Source organism: Salvelinus sp. IW2-2015, linkage group LG4q.1:29, assembly GCF_002910315.2.
Source record: "Salvelinus sp. IW2-2015 linkage group LG4q.1:29, ASM291031v2, whole genome shotgun sequence".
NCBI classification, from domain to species: Eukaryota; Metazoa; Chordata; class Actinopteri; order Salmoniformes; family Salmonidae; genus Salvelinus; species Salvelinus sp. IW2-2015.
In genome coordinates this window covers 42,341,870-42,365,345 of record NC_036842.1, presented here as the reverse complement: position 1 = coordinate 42,365,345, position 23,476 = coordinate 42,341,870, and the positions used below count along the sequence as shown (strand labels likewise).

General features: G+C 41.8%; 1 protein-coding gene across 4 annotated transcripts in view; it reads right to left on the bottom strand.

Annotated features, from left to right (window-relative positions):
• The window catches only part of osbpl5 (oxysterol binding protein-like 5), a 103,954-nt gene extending 86,849 nt beyond the window's left edge, over positions 1 to 17,105 (bottom strand). For 3 of the 4 annotated variants that reach the window (XM_023984716.2, XM_023984717.2, XM_023984718.2), the window contains exon 1: positions 16,757 to 17,071. The gene's annotated coding sequence lies outside the window, so the exon portion shown is untranslated. Of the gene's footprint in view, positions 1 to 16,756 lie in introns of all 4 variants that reach the window. The other variant, XM_023984715.2, reaches the window with a different exon arrangement.
• Positions 17,106 to 23,476: the final 6,371 nt, after the last annotated feature.

Here is a 23,476-nt window from a genome sequence, read left to right as displayed (position 1 = left end):
TCTCATTTTGTCTGTCATAGTTGAAGTGTACCTATGATGAAAATTACAGGCCTCTCTCATCTTTTTAAGTGGGAGAACTTGCACAATTGGGGGAAAACAAGTATTTAGTCAGCCACCACTGTATGTATGTATGTATGTATGTATGTATGTATGTATGTATGTATGTATATATATATATTATTATTATATATATCCATTTTTTATTATTTATTTATTTTTTTTAGTTATTATTATTTTATTTCATTTTTATTTTTTATTTTTTATTATTTTTTCTTTTTTTTATTTTTTTTATTTTTTTTAAATCGGCCGAGTAATCGGTATCGGCTTTTTTTGTCCTCCAATAATTGGTATCGGCGAGTAGACTGGTAACCCATTTCATTGCTTCACATTCCAACCTTGTTTAACATTATCTAGTCTAAATATGGCATGATCCCACCAATTGTAAACCTTCTGCATCACTTTCAACGAGGTACTTTTATTTTGAAGGAAAACCGCAAATTTCACTATTGTGCCAAATCCTTATTGTGGCTAACTTCACAAAACAACCTGGTTCGGTAGAGCATCACTAGCTAGATGAAGCTAGCTGGCTGCTTATAACTTTAGCTTTGGTCAACAGGGTTATGTAGCTGGCTAGCTATTTATTTCATGAACTGAAGTTCAATTTCAATAGGCGAACAACAAGTGGCTACCTAGCTAATACTTACTCACAAGGATTCCTAAATCATTGCTAAGAATAATGAAAATGACTGCAGTTTCTACTAGTCATTGTTTTCAGGCTGGTTGTATTGGTGCTGGCTAGGTACCAAGCTAAAGCTAGCTAGCTACCCCAGAAGTTGCGGTTGAACAAATAATGCTTTATTACCAACGCAGTATTGTAAACACATCGTTCGTGGTCGGTGTTTGCAGACTTTTTTGTACAGCTTTGACAGTGCTACACGTGCTACTGCGCTTGGCTTACACGTGCAAATTCAGAACACACAACATTCTATAATAGAACTGTGTTATTTGACGTGTCAAATTAAAAGTTTATTTAACACGTCAAATAGTGTTATTTGACGTGTACCTTTTTAACACGCAAAGACACAAACGGCGTTCCATAGTATGTCATGAAGCTAATAGCAGTGACGCTATTACTGTGTAACTCCGGTAGGAGTACGTACGCTTTGAAATCGGTGTTAAACTAGGCATCAGGCCGATACCGATGTTGGCATTTTTAGCTAATTTCGGCAGATTCCGTTATGTTCACCGATATATCGTGCATCACTAAAAATTATACTAAAATATCCTTGACTAAACAAATAACTATTGTTATGTTTTTACATTAATATATTTACATTATTATTTCTTCATGCAATTCATGCTTTACAATTGTTTATGCAATATTTATCAAGCGTTGGTGGTTAAAACCTTTCTGGACTCCCCATCCCGGATATTTGCCATCAGAAACCCTGACTAGCATAGCGTAGCCTAGCGCGAACGGTATATAATAAAATATAATTTCATGAAATCACAAGTGCAATATTGCAAAACACAGCTTAGCCTTTTGTTAATCCATCTGTCGTCTCAGATTTTGAAATTATGCTTTACAGCGCAAGCAATACTTGCATTTGTGTAAATGTATCGATCGCTCGACAAAACAATAAGAACACCTAGCGTCAGGTAACTTGGTCACAAAAATCAGGAAAAGCGAGATCAATGATTGAATCGCTTACACACTTTTGATGATCCTTCGATGGTTTCACCCCGGAGCGAGACTGCCCAAGTGTGACAGCGAAATGTTCCTTTTGTTCCATAAAATATATTTTATATCAAATTACCTCTGTTGTGTTGGGCTACATTACGTTGTCGCAACAGGGAATGCTCCCGGACGAAAAGCGTTTCGCGACAACGCCGGAAAATATTCCAAATTATATCCATAATGTCCACAGAAATGTCAAACCGTTGTTTTTGATCCAACTTCAGGGTGTTTTTTCAAATATCTATTCGATAATAAATCAACCGGGACAGTTGGCTTTTCACTAGGACCGAGAGAAACAATGGCTGCTTTTTCACTTTTTGTCGCAAAAATCACTCGGAGAGCCCCCACCTATCCGACTTACGCAATATGCCTTTCACGCTATTCTTCAAAATACAAGCTGAAACTATGTCTAAAGGCTGGTTGACACCGTAGGGAAGACATAGAAAAGAAGTCTTATTGATATCCCTTTATATGGGCAATAGGAAATGCATGGGAACAGAGAGGTCTCAAAACGAGGGCACTTCTTGGTTGGATTTTTCTCAGGTTTTCGCTGCAATATCAGTTTGTTAACTCACAGACAAAAATTTACCGTTTTGGAAACTTCAGAGTGTTTTCTATCTATTATATGCATATTCTAGTTTCGGGGGCTGAGAAATAGGCAGTTTCAAATGGGTACGCCTTTTTAGCCAAAAGTGAAAACTGCGCCCCTAGTTCTAAGAAGTTTTAAAGTGTATTCGGAAAGTTTCTGACCCCTTACATAATTCCACTGTCACATTAAAATTTTTTTAGAATAAAGGCTGTAATCTGTCTTTCATCAATCTACAACACAATACCCCATATGAAGAAAGAAGCAAAAACATTAACATGTGCCTTTTACTGAGGAGTGGCTTCCGTCTGGCCACTCTACCATAAAGGCCTAAATTGGTGGAGTGCTGCAGAGGCGATTGTCCTTATGGAAGGTTCTCCATCTCCACAGAGGAACTCTGGAGCTCTGTCAGAGTGACCATCAGGTTTTTGGTCACCTCCTTTCAAGGCCCTTCTCCGATTGCTCAGTTTGGCCAAGTGGCCAGCTCTAGGGGGTTCCAAACTTCTTCCATTTAAGAATGATGGAGGCCACGGTGTTCTTGTGGACCTTAAATGTTGCAGACATGTTTTGGTACCCTTGCCCAAGATCTGTGCCTCGACACAATTCTGTCTCGGAGCTCTACGGATAATTCCTTTGAGCTCATGGCTTGGTTTTGGCTCTGACATGCACTGTCAACTGTGGGACCTTTATATAGACAGGTGTGTGCCTTTCCTAATCATGTCCAACCAATTGAATTCACCACAGGTAGACTCCAATCAAGTTGTAGAAACATCAAGGATGATCAATGGAAACAGGTGCACCTGAGCTCAATTTGAGTCTCATAGCAGAGTCCCTGAATACTTATGTAAATAAGGCATTAGTTTCATTTTTATACATTTACAAACATTTCTAACCTGTTTTTTTCTTTGTCATTATGGGGTATTGTCTGTAGTTTGCTGAGTGTTCATTTTATTTTTCTATTCTCTTATGAAAACAAGTCTGACGCTGCGTAATGGGCAGGTCTGTCTCATGTCTGGAGGTTCCTGGCTGCTATGATCGATAGAGCATACAGCTGATAGAGCACAAATCAGCCTAGCTGCTTCTCAAGTGTTACACTGGGCAAGTGGGCATGACTGTAATCCATACCCAACCTACCAGTAAGTCATGAAAACTCTTGTACAAACTCAATTTTGGACAATATTACACTTTATGACAAAGTTATCAGATTCACACTGTAGTCAGTGACACTAGATTATAGTTTTCGGTCTCTTATCGTGCCACATAGGTCATTTTTAAACCAGTGAAGTTGGTTCTAAAAAGGGAGTTGACCTTTAAATCAGTAGTTTTGAAAAGGCTTATAATTTTGAAAGGTATTTCACTGATGAAGGAAAATTATTTTAATTAAACTAATTTTGTGAGGGCTGAAGCACTCCACCCAATTCAGCCCTTTATGGTAGAGTGGCCAGACGGAAGCCACTCCTCAGTAAAAGGCACATGACAGCCTGCTTGGAGTTTGCCAAAAGGCACCTAAAGACTCTCAGACCATGATAAACAAGATTCTCTGGTCTGATGAAACCAAGATTGAACTCTTTGGCTTGAACGCCAAGCGTAACTTGGCACCATCCCATACGGTGAAGCATGGTGGTGGCAGCATCATGCTGTGGGGAAAAATAAGCAGAGCAAAGTACAGAGAGATCCTTGATAAGATCAGAGAGAAAAGTAGAGAGAAAAAACATGGATTACAGGCATCATCCACACTGTGCTGAAGGCTAGAGCTGCCGCTTTCAAGGTGCGGGACACTAACTCAGACGCTTGTAAGAAATCCCACTGTGGCCTCCCTAGTGGCGCAGTGGTCTAAGGCACTGCATCGCAGTGCTAGCTGTGCCACTAAAGATTCTGGGTTTGAGTCCAGGCTCGGTCGCAGCCGGCCTCAACCGAGAGACCCATGGGGCGGCGTACAATTGGCCCAGCGTCGTCTGGGTTAGGGGAGGGTTTGGCCGGCAGGGATGTTCTTACCCCATCGTGCACTAGCGACTCCTGTGGCGGGCCGGGCACATTGCACGCTGACACGGTCGCCAGGTGTACGGTGTTTCCTCCGACACATTGGTGCTGCTGGCTTCCGGGTTAGGCAGACATCATGTCAAGAAACAGTGRGGCTTGGTTGGGTTGTGTTTCGGAGGATGCACGGCCCTTCGCCACTACAGAGTCCGTACGGGAGATGCAGCGATGAGACAAGACTAACTACCAATTGGATACCATGAAATTGGGGAGAGAAAAGGGTAAAAAAATAATAATAATACACACACACAAATAGAAATCCCACTGTGACCTCCGATGAGCCATCAAACAGGCAAAGCGTCAATACAGGACGAGGTTTGAATCCTACTACGCCTGCTTGGATGCTCGTCAGATGTGGCAGGGCTTGTAAACTCTCCCGGACTACAAAGGGAAATCCAGCTGCGAACTAAACAGTGACTTGAGCCTAGCAACACTGAACCATGAGTGAGAGCACAAGCTGTTTGGGACGACTGGCTACATAGAATGAGATCACACAATGTGAGTAAGACCTTAAAACAGGTAAACATTCACAAGGCCCCGGATTCAGACGGATTACCAGGACCAATACTCAGAGCATGCACTGACCAGCTGGAAAGTGTTTTCCATGACATTTGCAACCTCTCCCTGACCCAGAACATCCAAGGTAACCGGTCTAAATGACTATCGCCCCGTAGCGCTCACATGTGTAGCTATGAAGCGCTTTTAAAGGCTGGTCATGGCTCACAACACCATCATCCCAGAACTGTGGACCCACTCCAAATCGCATAACAACCCAACAGATCCACAGACGACGCAATCTCTATTGCACTRCACACTTCCCTTTCATCGACTACAGCTCAGCAATCAACACAATAGTACCCTCCAAGCTCAACACTAAGCTCAGGATCCTGAGACTTAACAACTCCCTCTTCAACTGGATACTGGACTTTGACACGCCGCCTCTAGGTGGTGAGGGTAGGCAACAACACATCTGCCCCGCAACACGGGGGCCTGTTAGTCCCCTCCTGTACTCCCTGTTCACACACACAACTGAGTGACCGTGCATGACTCCAACACCATCATTAAGTTTGCTGACAACGGTGGTAGGCCTGCTCAGCGTCTCTCTCACACACACATATAGAGAGAAAGACTACTAAATAATTAACCAAACAGCTACCCGGACTGAGCTGTTGCAGTGACCATATTACCGCCGGTCACGAGTCATGAAGGCAGTCATATTTCATGTGACCGTTTAGTCACGGTAATTAGGCTTCTCCAAGCTCTGATGCTGCTGATGGTCATTAGCAGCCTACTTGCTTATATTTACAACAGGGGTGTAGCCTACCTGGCTGGAATGAAAATGAACCAAGGGAAAAAGCATCCTCCATTAGCTATTTAAGTGCAGAGATTACATGTATTTTATTCCTCCAGCCCGTTTCTAGACCGGTGCATGATAAATGGTCCATTCTAAATCAAAACAAACTTCACACATATATTATTTAGCATATGTAAAGACAATATTAACACAAGAATAGTGTGATGGGTGAAAATATTAGCCCCATCAATTGTAAATTATACATTATCACTTGTGAATGGTGCCCAGCATAAGGCAAGAAACAATGCCTTTTTCAAAATCAGTCGCACACCTCACTAAAGTGGCCAAATAACTTCATTAATGTGCTTAATTTTAAGCACATTAATCTGATTTTACAAGGGGTGTGAAGCCTAACTGGCATACATACGCAGCGCGTGAGTTTCAAGTTTGGGGGAAGATCCTTTACCATAAAAATGCACCTTTATAATAAAAGCATGACATGTATAATCACATTTGCGATCACTTTTGATATTGGTGTTTTCACGCTAATGGAAAGTTTGCACTTATAGCCTACTGCCATGTGCGAATTMTTGCGCTTATTTTTTTTATTTATCCTTTATTTTACCAGGTAAGTTGACTGAGAACACGTTCTCATTTGCAGCAACGACCTGGGGAATAGTTACAGGGGACAGGAGGGGGATGAATGAGCCAATTGTAAACTGGGGATTATTAGGTGACCGTGATGGTTTGAGGGCCAGATTGGGAATTTAGGCAGGACACCGGGGTTAACACCCCTACTCTTACGATAAGTGCCATGGGATCTTTAATGACCTCAGAGAGTCAGGACACCCGTTTAACGTCCCATCCGAAAGACGGCACCCGACACAGGGCAGTGCGTCGGGTGCCGTCCCAATCACTGCCCTGGGTCCCAATCACTGCCCTGGGGCATTGGGATATATATTTTTTTTAGACCAGAGGAAAGAGTGCCTCCTACTGGCCCTCCAACACCACTTCCAGCAGCARCTGGTCTCCCATCCAGGGACTGACCAGGGCCAACCCTGCTTAGCTTTAGAAGCAAGCCAGCAGTGGTATGCAGGGTGGTATGCTGCTGGCAGTCTATGACTATCTATAATGTGAAGGTGGCCTCATACTTCATACACGTTTGAAGCTAAACGTTCTGATCTGTTGCGTCAGCCTCATCGCGTAAAAAAAAAGTTGTAAGTTGTTGTATTAACTGTCCCAGACTATACTCAGAATATAATTTTTTTTGCACAGAATAGGTCAACTTTTGTACTATTGGGGATAGTAGATTGACATAGTCTAGTGCTTTTGCTGTTTGTTAGGCCTACTCATCTCGTTGGCTGACGAAAAGTAAATGTGGACAGTTCTTCCAATAACTTAAATATGCACCTCGGAATAGGATAATTTCTCTCACGTGTTGCCAAAACTCAACAGCGCGGGCCACTAGGCAAAATATGTGCTTTGATTTAAACTAAACACAGGTACGCTACAGTTTGTTAAGACCATCTGCTCAAATTCTCTCTGTGTACATAATTCAAAATGCTGTATAAATTTAAGAACATCTAAATGCATATTCCCATGAAACTGATTGAGATCAAATAGTCGGCATGCAGATGCTGCATGGATGTTTCACAATGGACAGTAAGTCATTTGAAGGGAGGGTGACCAAACATTTGTACGTTAGAGATAAAGAAACACATTCACAAAAAGTGATTCGGATATTCAGCTCTGAGGAAAAGGGATGGGGGGGGGGGGGGGCGGTTACCTTGGGATACGCAGCCTCTGCCCTTTATTTAACTAAGGTAAGAGAACATATGTGAGCGAGCAAACACACCGTTTGACTGAGTTCCTAATAGACCTCCTCTCACCTCACATGCAGTAGTTATGAAGAGATCGCTGCTAGGTAACAACACACTGACTGCTGCAGTGAGCGCTCAAGGCAAGTCGTGAACATGCGCTCATTGGCTCTGTGTCCACCAGTCTATGACTATCTTAGCTCTCTATATAAAGAGATGAATGAAGAGAGCACGTGACAGGCACTAATACCCAGACCCTCTTCTAACCCATACATTAGCGGTCGCGGCTCGCTCATCTCCTATACTTCAGCCCTCTTAACTTTATTGAGAGTTCCTGAGTCGTTTTGGCAAGGCCTCCTTCACATTTGTTTTTGACCCCCCCCCCCCTTAACATAAACCCAATCACAAAATCACAGTTTGCCGCATAATGTCACAGCCAGGTTTGCAAAATCCTTTAAAAACATAGAGGGAGGCTTTCCAATCAGGCCCGGCGTACTTATGCTATAGGCATACAAGGGCTACAGATTTCCCGAAGGTCATAAAAATCAAGGATTCCCGATTCATCAGGAAAAAGCACAGCTTAAGCGTGGAGGAAACAGAGTAGAGAAAAAGACGGAGCTCTAACTCAACGCGTACACCTCTAATTCAAGTTTCCATGCAATTCCAAACACTGCTGAAGCCCAAGCACACAGCTGCAATGCAGTGCAGCTCTATTCTGCCCAGGGAAAAAGTAGGCCACAGCATCTACCAGTGCTGAGCTGGAGTTGAGACACAAATACACACCAAGCATAGGAAATGGGCTTCAAATTCAATGATACTTCTACGTCTTTGCATAGGCTACAACGAGGTGTCTGAAAAAGGCTTTTGAAACGTTTACTAAACTACTGAGCAATTAAAACCAAGAGAAAAAAAAGTTTGCCCACAATAGCCACAGACTGGGTTGAAAGTGAATCCCACTAATAACTGATTAGCCAGGTGCAACGAACAAGCTGAACATAGTTTGATAAGAAATGAACCCCACTTTATTAAGACAAGCTGTAATAAATGTATTAGGCCTAGATAAATTGGAATAAATCTGTAACAGTAGGCCTACAGATGTTTTACATTCACAAACTGTAGGCAAATTGAGTAGAATTAGTAGAATTAGCATGGTAAACTAGTAAATAGCCTACTTTATCTCAGTTGTATGGAATGCATTGTTTCCAATAGGTATTTTTTGGTAAAACGACTGAGGTTACTTCTGGTGAATACATTTTTTTTTAATGGACATCCTACTCCAAAATACACTACCAGTAAAACATTTTAGAATAAATACTCATTCAAGGGTTTCTTTATTTTTACTATTTTCTAAATTGTAGAATAATAGTGAAGACATCAAAACTATGAAATAACACATATGGAATTATGTAGTAACCCAAAAAGTGTTAAACAAATCAAAATATATTTTAGATTGTTCAAAGTAGCCACCCTTTGCCTTGATGACAGCTTTGCACACTAGGCACTCTCTCAACCAGCTTCACCTGGAATGCTTATCCAACAGTCTTGAAGGAGTTCACACATATGCTGAGCACTTGTTTGCTGCTTTTCCTCCACTCTGTGGTCCAACTCATCCCAAACCATCTCGACTTGGTTGAGGTCGGGTGATTGTGGAGGCCAGGTCATCTGATGCAGCACTCCATCACTCTCGATTTTGGTCAAATAGCCCTTAAACTGCTTGGAGGTGTGTTGGGTCAACATCCTGTTGAAAAACAAATGATAGTCCCACTAAACGCAAACCAGATGGGATGGTGTATCGCTGCAGAATTCTGTGGTAGCCATGCTGGTTAAGTGTGCCTTGAACTCTAAATGAAACACAGACAGTGTCACCAGCAAAGCACCCCCACACCATAACACCACCTCCTCCATGATTTAAGGTGGGAAATACACATGCGGAGATCATCCGTTCACCCACACCGCGTCTCACAAAGACATCTCCAATTTGGACTCATCAGATCAAAGGACAAATTTCCACCAGTCTAATGTTCATTGCTTGTGTTTCTTGGCGCAAGCAAGTCTCTTATTATTATTGGTGTCCTTTGTGGTTTCGTTGCAGCAATTCGACCATGAAGGCCTGATTCACGCAGTCTCCTCTGAACAGTTGATGTTGAGATGTGTCTGTTACTTGAACTCTGTGAAGCATTTATTTGGGCTGCAATTTCTGAGGCTGGTAACTCTAATGAACTTATCCTCTGCAGCAGAGGTAACTCTGGGTCTTCCTTTCCTGTGGCAGTCCTCATGAGAGACAGTTTCATCCTAGTGCTTGATGGTTTTTGCGGCTGCACTTGAAGAAACTTTCAAAGTTCTTTAAATGTTACAGGACCTTCAAGTGATGATAAACTGTCATTTCTCTCTACTTATTTGAGCTGTTCTTGCCATAATATGGACTTGGTCTTTTACCATATAGGGCTATTTTCTGTATACCACCCCTACCCTTGTCACAACACAACTGATTGGCTCAAATGAATTAAGAAGGAAAGAAATTCCAAAATTAACTTTTAACAAGGCACACCTGTTAATTGAAATGCAACCTTAAATGTACAATATATTTTTGATTTAACACTATTTAAGATTCTTCAAAGTAGCTACCTTTTGCCTTGACAGCTTTGCACACTCTTGGCATTCTCTCAACCAGCTTCACCTGCTTTTCCAACAGTCTTGAATGACTTCCCGCATATGCTGAGCACTTGCTGGCTGCTTAACCAACTTTTGACTGATACTGTACATTACATTTGTCATTTAGCAGATGCTCTTATGCAGAGTGAAGTACAGGAGCAATAAGGATTAAGTGCCTTGCTCAAGGGTACAGCTAGTCTGTTCACCTAGTCTGCTCGGGGATTCGAACCAGCGACCTCTCAGTTACTTGCCCAATGCTCTTAACCACTATGCTACCTGTATCGCTTCAAATGAAAAAAGTATTACATTAACAGGTTCTGTATTTCAGGAATTCATTTTGGAAGTACCCCAAATCCACTGTTTAATGATTGAACCATTTTAACCATTTATTTTTGCCATAGGCTCCCATGCATTTGAAATGAGAGCTTGTCTTGGCGACAGACTCAAGCTTGGTTAGCAACAGTTGCCATCCTCCAGAAAGCTGTAGTTGGTTAGTCAGCAAGTCAATCAAATGCCCACAATTCTAGGTCGGGACAAGACAATTGACATCAACTGTGCGTGTGATCTTTTGCCCATATTGATGATTTGAGCCTGCATCTATGGTTTAAGAGATCACCTTGTGGTATTACAGTGGTCATTGGTTCAATTGGTCCATCATGGTGAACTGTGTCTGCAGTTCAGATCAAAAATAATAGAAAATATTAGATCGATGACATAACGTGTAAGTATGTTCACATCCTCCACCCGTCTATAATGGCTGTAGTCAGGTGATTGGTGCCTTCCCAGTGGACCAGTCACATGCTGAAACCAGAGGTCTCCCTAATACGAGCCAAAGTGCAAGCAGGTGTCACAAGTTCCCCTTTAGGTAATCTGACCCACCACTGATTGGCACTTTCCGCTGTTCCTGTTCTGTGTGACACCTCTGATACCCACACACCCTCTCTACATAAGGTTGCACGTTAGACCAAAACGTCGGTACTTTTTCGAGACTACAACATGAAAAATGGTTCAGCACTAGAATTGTTACTTTTGGTTTGTCTATCAAATGTGTCTCACGTCTGGAAATGAACTAAGTGTATTGAACTTAAACTTGGGCAAATTAATGGTCCATCATAAGACATAAACAGAATGCATCAGTGATTCCCAGCAACTTTCTGAAAAGGCAATGGCATGGGAAAGCCACCGTCTGAGTGTGTCCACCGTTAGCGATGCTAATTWTAACCGTATTCGGATGAACGGAAAGGCTTTCCCAAAAACTGTCTCAATTAAAAAGTTAACTACAAAGTAGCCTATGCCTACCGCACCTTCAGAATCATGAGCGTTTGCATCAATCCAGTGGCCATTGGCTTTTAAAAAAAGTCCATCACATCTACAGTTGAAGTCGGAAGTTTACATACACCTTAGCCAAATACATTTAAACTCAGTTTTTCACAATTCCTGACATTTAATCCTAATAAAAATTCCCTGTTTTAGGTCAGATAGGATCAACACTTTATTTTAAGAATGTGAAATGTCAGAATAATAGTAGAGAGAAGGATTTATTTCAGATTTTATTTCTTTCWTCACATTCCCAGTGGGTCAGAAGTTTACATGCGCTCAATTAGTATTTGGTAGCATTGCCTTTAAATTGTTTAGCTTGGGTCAAACGTAGTTTCGGGTAGCCTTCCACAAGCTTCCCACAATAAYTTGGGTGAATTTTGGCCCCATTCCTCCTGACAGAGATGGTGTAACTGAGTCAGGTTTGTAGGCCTCCTTGCTCACACACACTTTTTCAGTTCTGACAACAAATGTTCTATGGGATTGAGGTCAGGGCTTTGTGATGGCCACTCCAATACATTGACTTTGTTGTCCTTAAGCCATTTTGCCACAACTTTGGAAGTATGCTTGGGGTCATTGTCCATTTGGAAGACCCATTTGCGACCAAGCTTTAACTTCCTGACTGATGTCTTGAGATGTTGCTTCAATATATCCACATTATTTTACTTCCTCATGATGCCATTTATTTTGTGAAGTGCACCAGTCATTCCTGCAGCAAAGCACCCCCACAACATGATGCTGCCACCCCCGTTCTTCACGGTTGGGATGGTGTTCTTGGGCTAGCAAGCATCCCCCTTTTAATGACTCCAGCCTAAGTATATGTAAACTCCCGACTTCAACTGTACGCTACAGAAACACTGCTCACCAAAACAGTGCATCTGCACTTGAATTAAACAGCTACACTCAAATACACATTTCTTAGATTTTTCTCAGACCTCCAAAGTGGTTCCCAGATGTGGTTTAAGCATTGCTCTGGATTTAGAATGTTTCTCTATTTTGTAAAAATTTCGATAATTTATTAAAAACAACATCCCAGTCTGTCTCGTCGCTTTCTTTTTCTGCCCTGTTATTGTTTTGGTACCAAGTGTCACTATACTAAACCTGGTATTGATGTCCAAATGCTGGTACTGTGAGACAACACTACTCTCTACTATTCAGAAAAGAATACAAATAGGATATCTTCAGATTGCTCAATGTGGAAAAACAGTGGACAAACCATGACAGAATTGGCCTAAAATCTCAACTCTTTCATAATCGCTTTCATAATATTCCATGACACTTCCCACCAATGCTCAAAATCTGTAAAATGGTGAAAGTGTGTCAAATGACGACAACGACCCATTTCTCTCCACATATATCCGCTCAAACACAAACTGGCTAAACCGCGAAACCAAGAGATTAGTACAGCATACAACATGGTYCCAAGAGAGAGAGCATGGTCTGGAGAAATGACATGGTCACTAAAAGGACAGGGCTACATGCACTGGATGAGGTGCTCGAATAGAGCCAAATATTGCAGTGAACCAGGTACTGGCATTTCAGCTAAACATTCTCACATGATTTAAATGAATGAATATTTATCTAACCTATTGTAAAAACAAAACGTGTCTATCTTTGTAAAGTTGAAASCCATTGAGGGTTAAATCCAGCTGAAATGCCAAGCTTCTGAGGGTTGAGTGAAAAGGTCGGGAGATATCGATTTCAGAAACACCACAGGGAGAAAGCTATTCTCCTCCACCCCTTTCATCTCCTCCTATAAAAAGCACCACAATACAAGTCATAATACCCATAAAACCTAGCAGTCTAACAGGGAAATGGTTCCAATCATTTTACACTATTCATTTTTCACCTTAGGGGATTTTAGAAACACTTATTTCGTGTACACTCACCCTGGCGTGCCATTTTGATAACCGTGTAACTCTCTCTCGAGGACAAGGTCAATTATCATCATTATTATTTACCCACAAAATACTGATGAATCGAGGCCAAGGTAAGCATCTCTGGATTAACTAATGTTAGCAAAATGTAGTAATTAACAAATTGGCTACATTTATTTAAAATGGACAATTCTGTGAACTGTCTGGGGCAAGTTTTAAAATTGACACTATACCTGTTAGCAAAGGTGCCAGCTAGAGATGACGTGCAGGTGCTTGCAGGGATTTGTAGTTTTGCATGTCTACTTTGATGCTAAGTAGAATTTTCAAAATCAGATTAAATAATCTATATCCATAGCTGGATTTCTTATAAGCTTCCGGGTTAGAGTCCCGATCCATGAATGCGGCAGCTCTAGCCTTTAGCTCAGTGAGGATGTTGCCTGTAATTCACGGCTTCTGGTTGGGATATGTACGTACGGTCACTGCGTCATCGATGCACTTATTAATGAAGCCGGTGACTGATGTGGTAAACTCCTCAATTGTCATGGGATGAATGCCAGAACATATTCCAGTCTGTGATAGCAAAACAGTCATGTAGCTTAGCATCTGCTTCATAGGACCAGTTCTGTTTTGAGCAGGTCACTGGTACTTCCTGTTTGAGATTTAGCTTGTAAGCAAATCAGGAGGATATAGTTATGGTCAGATTTGCGAGGGAGAGCTTTGTATGCGTTCTATGGGAGAACCAACGAGAGCATACTGTCGGGCTGCATCATAGCCTGGTACGGCAACTACACCCCCGCGGACCGCAAGGCTCTTCAAAGGGAGATGCATGCAGCCGAACACCCCATTGGGTGAACACTGTCTGCCTTACAGGACATCTACAACACCAAGTGTTGCAGGAAGGACAAGAAGATCATCAGGGACCCCCTGCCACCCAAGCCATGCCCTGTTCTCCCCGCTTCAATCACTCAGACTCGGGCAGTACAGGAGCATCATGGCAAAAACAGACTGGCCAGCAGCTTCTACCCGCAGACCACTAGGCTGCTGAATAGCCACCACTAATCAACTCAAAGTGTATTTGTCACAATACAACAGGTGAAGACCTTACAGTCAAATGCTAACTAACAAGCCCTTATTAACACATTTTTCTTAACTGCATTGTTGGTTAAGAAAGAATTTACTCAAACTGCAGTAAAAAAAAATCTAGAAAAAATGTAAATAACTAATAATAAAGAGCAACAATAAAATAACAGTAGCGAGGCTATATACATGGGGTACCGGTACAGGGTCAATGTGCGGGGGCACCGGTTAGTCAAGGTAATTTAGGTAATATGTAGATGTAAGTAGAGGTAAAGTGACTATGCATGGATAATAAACAGAGGCAGGAAGCTTGGCCCCAGTGATGTACTGGGAAGTACACCCCAGTCTGAGGTCCTGATCACTCTGGAGCAGGTTTTCATCAAGGATCTCTCTACTTTGCTCTATTCATCTTTCCTTCGATCTTGACTAGTCTCCCAGTCCCTGCCGCTGAAAAACATCCCCACAGCATGACGCTGCCACCACGTTTCACAATAGGGATGGTGCCAGGTTTCCTCCAGATGTGATGCTTGGCATTCAGGCAAGAGTTCAAACCTAGTTTCATCAGACCAGAGAATCTTGTTTCTCATAGTCTGAGAGGCTTTAGGTGCCTTTTGGCAAACGCCAAGCGGGCTGTCATGTGCCTTTTACTGAGGAGTGACTTTTACTTCCATCTGGCCACTCTACCATAAAGGCCTAATTGGCGGAGTGCTGCAGAGATGGTTGTCCTTCTGGAAGGTTCTCTCATCTCCACAGAGGAACTCTATAGCTCTGTCAGAGTAACCATCGGGTTCTTGGTCACCTCCCTGACTAAGGCCCTTCTTAGTTTGGCCAGGGGGACAGCTCTAGGAAGAGTCTTGGTGGTTCCAAACTTCTTCCATTTAAGAACAATGGAGGCCACTGTGTTCTTGGGAGACCTTCAATGCTGGAGGACTGTTTTGGTACCCATGCCCAGATCTGTGACCCGACAGAATCCTGTCGCGGAGCTCTACGGACAATTCCTTTGACCTCATGTCTTGGTTTTTGCTCTGACATGCACTGTCAACTGTGGGACCTTATATAAACAGGTGTGTGCCTTTCCAAATTATGTCCAATCAATTTAATTTACCACAGGTGGACTCCAATCAAGTTGTAGAAACATCTCAAGGATGATCAATGGAAACAGGACGCACCTGAGCTCAATTTCAAGTCCTAAAGCAAAGGGTCTGAWTACTTATGTAAATAAGGTACATTTCTAATTTGTAATAAATGTGCAAAAATGTCCACTAATCTGTTTTCACTTTGTCATTATTGGGTATTGTGTGTAAATTGATGAGGAATGTATTTTTATATCCGTTTTAGAATAAGGGTGAAATGTGATAAGCGGTCTGAATACTTCCATAGGATTGAATTCTACAGTACTTAAATAATGTTTCAAGGACAAAATTACATGTATTTAATTACATGCATTTTTTGTTGTCTTGGGGACAGTAACATTAGTTCTCTCATTATAAATGACACAACCCCTGTAGCCAGCTACCATTTATTTTGACTTGAATCCCCATGTAGTTAATTTAGTTAGCTAGCTAATATCTTCAATATACAGTTAGCTGCAAACATAACGGAAACGCCTGAGCAAATAAGGGAGACAAAATATATTTTAAAACAGGTGTGGATCCTACGTTTATTAAGCAATTAACCATTCCATCATGCTTTGTAATTTTGTCATGTATAAAAATGCTGGGCATGCCATATTTTGGCTACCATAGTTCTGCCCCCATAGGATGACAATGCCCCCGTCCACAGGTCACTCACTGACTGGTTTGATGAGTATGAACGACGTTAACCATTTGCCATGGCCGTCTCGGTCACCTGATCTCAACCCAATTGAACAAGATTCTGGAACAAGAGCTGAGACAGCGTTTTCTTAACACAATCACAACAACAAATCACCAATAATTAAGGAATGTATCGGATACCTCCAATGGAGATTCAGACACTTGTATAATCTATTCCAAGGTGCCTTGAAGCTGTTCTGGCCCAACTCCCTATTAAAACACTTGTATGTTGGTGTTTCCTTTATTTTGGCAGCTACCTGTAAATCTGGTGTTAACCATGTTAGCTAGCTACGTTAGCGTAGCTAAGATGTTAGCTAGTTTAACGTTAACTACCTAACTAACGTTACATGTTGAAACTATTTCAGCACCCTTTGAAGTGCCGTGGACCTTAAAGATATATAGCTACTCCCTTATAAATGTGGCGTAACCTTAGCTTGATAAGCTAGCAAATGTAACAGCTAGCTACTGGGAGAAAAACGACATGTGCTGCAAATGTTGATTTTTCTGAAAAGAACAGCTACAAACATCGTAAACAAACGAGCCATACCTGTTACGCCACCGATCACGCAATTCGAGTTCTCACACTTGGCATTCAAAGTCGGATACCGGTACACCAGCACGATTTCTCATCGCATTTTCCTGTATGTTGATTTGACTGCAATGGCAGAGAGAGGTGGTTGATGGGTTAGTTCAGTTCACTTCAACGTTTGCTTCGTTACGTGACGGTTTGTACTAAACGACAAGTTTCCCAAAAAGGTGCGCATCGTTCTTCAACAACCTTTGAGGTATGTTACTTAGCTCCGGTTTGGTGGCTGTGGCCTGATCATCAATATGGGTGTGACCGGTTCAGTTCGATTTCATTTTTGCTACGTTGTGGAACGATGTGCCGAACTACACGTTTCTCCAAAACGTTCTTATTGTATGTTCTTGAACATACTGTTATTTTATTATTTACTTAACTAAGCCAGTCAGTTAAGAACAATACCGTTTCCGTTGAGGTAAAAGTTGCACACTGTTTTGTCGTCCTGAACGCAACCCTGTTCAGTTCAACGTTTGCTACGTTGCGTGACGGCATGCATTGAACGATACGTCACCTTTATGGAAGACCAAACCTGCCATTATTTGAAATAAATAAATACACACATAAATAGATTAATTAATAAATATATCCATGCATTATTAAATAAATGAGCAAGGAAATACAAGAATACTGACTAAAATTGATAAATGTTCTCTAAATATCTGTATGTATATCGTTATCTACAGTACCAGTCAAAAGTTTGAACACACCTACTCATTCAAGGCTTTTTCTTTATTTTTTATATTTTCTAGATTGTAGAATAATAGTAAAGACATCAAAATGATGAAATAACACATATGGAATCATGTAGTAACCAAAAAAGTGTTACACAAATCAAAATTTATTTTTGATTCTTCAAAGTAGCCACCCTTCGACTTGATTACATACATCTTTGCACACTCTTGGCATTCTCTCTGCCAGCTTCATGAGGTAGTCACCTGGAATGCATTTCAATTAACAGGTGTGCCGCCTTAAAAGTTAATTTGTGGAATTTCTTTCCTTCTTAATAAAGGATCCGCCCCTTTTTTCAAATTTCGCCTAAAATGACATACCCAAATCTAACTGCCTGTACCTCAGGACCTGAAGCAAGGAATTGCATATTCTTCATACCATTTGAAAGGAACAACTTTGAAGATTGTGGAAATGTAAAATGATTGTAGAAGAATACAACACAATAGATATGGTAAAAGATAACGTACCATCATCTTTGAAGGCCACAATGTATTATTCCAGCCCAGGTGCAATTTAGATTTGCCACTAGATGGCAGCAGTGTATGTGCAAAGTTTTAGACTTATCCAATGAACTATTGCATTTCTGTTAAAATGTTTGTATCAAGACTGCCCAAATTGGTTGCCTAAATGGTTTATTTATTTAATAATGTATTTATTTATTTATTTAAATTTTACCCCCTTTTCTCCCAATTTTCGTGGTATCCAATCGCTAGTAATTACTATCTTGTCTCATCGCTACAACTCCCGTACGGGCTCGGGAGAGACGAAGGTCGAAAGCCATGCGTCCTCCGAAGCACAACCCAACCAAGTCGCACTGCTTCTTAACACAGCGCGCCTCCAACCCGGAAGCCAGCCGCACCAATGTGTCGGAGGAAACAACGTGCACCTGGCCCCCTTGGTTAGCGCGCACTCTGGTGGCACAGCTAGCGTTGCGATGCAGTGCCCTAGACCACTGCGCCACCCGGGAGGCCCCTAATTGGATTATTAATACATTTTCAAGTTCTTAACTGTGAACGCTCCTCAAACAATAGCATGTTCTTCTTACACTGTAATAGCTACTGTAAATTGGACAGTGCAGTTAACTTCTTATAGCTGCAGGGGCAGTATTGAGTAGCTTGGATGAAAGGTGCCCAGAGTAAACGGCCTGCTCCTCAGTCCCAGTTACTAATATATGCATATTAGTATTAGTATTGGATAGAAAACACTCAGAAGTTTCTAAAACTGTTTGAATTATGTCTGTGAGTATAACAGAACTCATATGGCAAGCAAAAACCTGAGAAAAAATCCAAACAGGAAGTGGGAATTCTGAGGCTTGTCGAGTTTCAACCAAGATCCCATTGAAATCACAGCGAGATATGAATGAGTATTCACTTCCTACGGCTTCCACTAGATGTCAACAGTCTGTAGAACTTTGTCTGATGACTCCACTGTGAAGGGGAGCCAAATGAGAGTAGAATGAGTCACCACTGCCATGAGGTGAACATTCTTTGACCACGCGCATTCACATGAGGAGGACCTCCGTTCCATCGCTCATCTGAAGTCAATGTAATTCTCCGGTTGGAACGTTATTCAAGATATATGTTAACAACATTCTAAAGATTGATTCAATACATCGTTTGACATGTTTCTACTGACTGTTACGGAACTTTTGGACATTTCATCAGGTCACGAACGCGCTTTGTGACTTTGGAATTGTTTACCAAACGCGCTAACCAAAGTAGCTAATTGGACATAAATAACGGACATTATCGAAAAAATCAAGCATTTATTGTGGACCTGGGATTCCTGGGAGTGCATTCTGATGAAGATCATCAAAGGTAAGGGAATATTTATCATGTAGTTTCTGGTTTCTGTTGACTCCAACATGGCAGCTAATTTGACTATTGTTCTGACCTCCGTCTCAGATTATTGCATGGTTTGCTTTTTCCGTAAAGTTTTTTTGAAATCTGACACAGTGGTTGCATTAAGGAGAGGTATAATGTGATTTTCTGGATTTTTGTTTTAGATTCCGTCTCTCACAATTGAAGTGTACCTATGATAAAAATTACAGACCTCTACATGCTTTGTAAGTAGGAAAACCTGCAAAATCGGCAGTATATCAAATACATGTTCTCCCCACTGTATATACAGGGGGTACCAGTACAGAGTCAATGTGCAGGGGCACTGGTTAGTCGAGGTAATTGAGGTAATATGTACATGTAGGTAGAGTTAAAGTGACCATGCATAGATAATAAACAGAGAGTGGCAGCAGCATAAAATAGGGGTCTGGGTAGCCGTGTGATTAGCTGTTCAGGAGTTTTATGGCTTGGGGGCAGAAGCTGTTAAGAAGCCTTTTGTACCTAGACTTGGCGCTCCGGTACCGCTTGCCGTGTGGTAGCAAAGAGAACAGTCTATGACTAGGGTGGCTGGAGTCTGACAATTTTTAGGGCCTTCCTCTGACACCGCCTYGTATAGAGGTCCTGGATGGCAGGAAGCTTGGCCTATAGGCCAATGCAGCAGTAAGGCTATAACTTCCATCATCAACTAAGTAAAATACATATGCCTAAAGCCAACAAATAAGGTCAGTAGAAAATATCCTGAAGAAAATGTTGGTTATTTTAATCATATTAATCTCTTTGACTTGAGATATTGCTGGTGAAGTGCAACATTTTATCAAATCATCAACTGTGTCTGGCCAGAAGCTGTAGCTAGCTTGCAACATTGTATCAACTATACTATTCAGACAGCTGTTTTTAAGTTTCCTCTGGATATATGGGATAATCAGATCATGATACTTTGCTCTTTCACACCGAGGCTTGGTGATTATCGAGCCGGGGAGTGTTGGAAAGATTTTTCAAATACTGAGAAACTATCATTCTCAATGGATGTTAAAAAAACAGACTTTGTGAACAATGTGTGAGGTATAGAAAAAATTACTTAGAAGCTCAGCTTATTAGTGGTTGACGTGGTAAATAAAGACAATCAGACATTGCCAAATGGGCACTTTCCTACATTTACARTTTTTATATTATTTAACCTTTATTTAACTAGGCAAGTCAGTTAAGAACAAATTCTTATTTACAATGATGGCCTACAAAAGTCAAAAGGTCTCCTGCGGTAACGGGGGCCTGGGATTAAAATAAATACAATATAAATAAGACAAAACACAAATCACAACAAGAGAGACAACACAACACTACATAAAGAGAGACCTAAGACAACAACATAGCAAGGCAGCAACACATGACAACACAGCATGGTAGCAACACAACAACAACATGGTAGCAGCACAACATGGTAGCACCACAAAACATGGTACAAACATTATTGGGCACAGACAACAGCACAAAGGGCAAGACGGTAGAGACAACAATACATCACATAAAGCAGCCACAACTGTCAGTAAGAGTGTCCATGATGGAGTCTTTGAATAAAGAGATAAAACTGTCCAGTTTGAGTGTTTGTTGCAGCTCYTTCCAGTCGCTGGCTGCAACGAACTGTAAAGAGGAGCGACCCAAGGATGTGTGTGCTTTGGAGACCTTTAACAGAATGTGACTGGCAGAACAGGTGTTGTATGTGGAGGATGAGGGCTGCAGTAGATATCTCAGATAGGGGGGAGTGAGGCCTAAGAGGACTTTATAAATAAGCATCAACCAGTGGGTCTTGCGACGGGTATACAGACATGACCAGTTTACAGAGGAGTATAGAGTGCAGTGATGTGTCCTATAAGGAGCATTGGTGGCAAATCTGATGGCCGAATGGTACAGGACATCTAGCCGCTCGATAGCACCCTTACCTGCCAATCTATAAAATAAATGACGTCTCTGTAATCTAGCATAGGTTGGACAGTCATCTGAATCAGAGTTAGTTTGGCAGCTGATTACGACAGACGAAACCAAGTCTAGATTTAACTTTAGCCTGCAGCTTTGATATGTGCTGAGAGAAGGACATTGCACTGTCTATCCAATCTCCCAAGTACTTGTATGAGGTGACTACCTCAAGCTCTAAACCCTCAGAGGTAGTAATAACACCTGTGGGAAGAGGGGCATTCTTCTTACCAAACCACATGACATTTGTTTTGTAGGTGTTCAGAACAAGGTTAAGGTTAGAGAAAGCTTGTTGGACACTAAGAAAGCTTTGTTGTAGAGCATTTAATACAACATCTGGGGAGGGGCCAGCTGAGCATAAGACTATCATCTGCATATAAATGGATGAGAGAGCTTCCTACTGCCTGAGCTATGTTGTTGATGTAAATTGAGAAGAGCGTGGGGCCTAAGATCAAGCCTTGGGGTACTCCCTTGGTGACAGGCAGTGGCTGAGACAACAGATTTTCTGACTTCATACACGGCACTCTTTGAGAGAGGTAGTTAGCAAACCAGGCCAAAGACCCATCAGAGACACCAATACTCCTTAGCCGGCCCACAAGAATGGAATGGTCTTCCGTATCAAAAGCTTTGGCCCAGTCAATAAAAATAGCAGCACAATATTGCTTAGACTCAAGGGCAATGGTGACATCATTGAGGACCTTTAAGGTTGCAGTGACACAAACATAACCTGAGTGGAAACCAGATTGCATACCCAAGATAATACTATAGACATCAAGAAAGCCAGTCAGTTGATTATTGACAAGTTTTTCCAATACTTTTGATAAACAGGGCAAAATAGAAATAGGCCTATAACAYTTAGGATAAGTTTGATCTCCTCCTTTAAATAAAGGACGAACCGTGGCTGCCTTCCATGCAATGGGAACCTCCCCAGAAAGGAGAGACAGGTTAAAACGTTTGGAGATAGACTTGGCGATGATAGTGGGAGCAACCTTAAAGAAGAAAGGGTCTAAACCATCTGACCCAGATGTTTTTTGGGGGTAAAGTTTAAGGAACTCCTTTAGCACCTCGGACGTAGTGACTGCCTGCAGGGAGAAACCTATTAGCGGGGCAGGGCAAAAAGAGGGAGTAGCATCAGGGACAGTTGCACTAGAAGGGGTGGAAGATGAGGAAATGTTGGACGGGCAAGGAGGCATGGCTGAGTCAAATAGGAATCCTGACTTATTGAAGTGGTGATTAAAGAGCTCAGCCATGTGCTTCTTGTCAGTAACCACCACATCAACATTAAGGGACATGGGCAGCTGTGAGGAGGAGGGTTTATTCTCTAGGTCTTTAACCATTTTCCAGAACTTCTTAGGGTTAGTCCCACAGAGAGAGAACTGCTCCTAACTAACTTTGGCCTTCCAGATAGCCTGAGTGCACTTATTTCTCATTTGTCTGAACGATAGCCAGTCAGCTTGAGTATGGGTGTGACGAGCATTTCGCCAAATGCAATTCTTGAGGTGGAGTAACTCCGCAAGATCACGGTCGAACCAGGGGCCGAACCTGTTTTTAATTCTCATTTTCTTTACGGGGCCGTGTTTGTTAACAATACCACTGAAAATATCAAAAAAGAAGGTCCAAGCGTCTTCGACAGAGGGGATCAAGCTGATTCTATACCATTTCACAGAGGCCAGTTTATGAAGGAAGGCTTGCTCATTAAAGTTTTTTAGCAAGCGTCTATGACAAATCAGGACAGGTCGTTTCCCTGAGCAGCCATTATGAACACAGACTGTAAAACAGTGATCACTCAGGTCATTACAGAAAACACCAGACTGATACCTATCAGGATTATTTGTGAGGATAACATCGAGGAGAGAAGCCTTTTCTGGGTGTTTGGAGTCATACCTTGTGGGATTGGTAATAATCTGAGAAAGATTTAGCGAGTCCCATTGCTTTAGGACTTGGTCAGGTGGTTAAGCATGTCCCAGTTTTGGTCACCTAGCAGAACAAATGCACACTTAGTGTAAGGGGCCAGGAGAGAGCTTAGGGCAGGTAGGGTACAGGCCGGTGCTGTTGGAGGACGATAGCACCCAGCAACAGTCAYCAAAGAGCTATTTGAAAGTTTAATGCTTAAAACCAGAAAATCMAATTGTTTGGGACAGACTTGGTG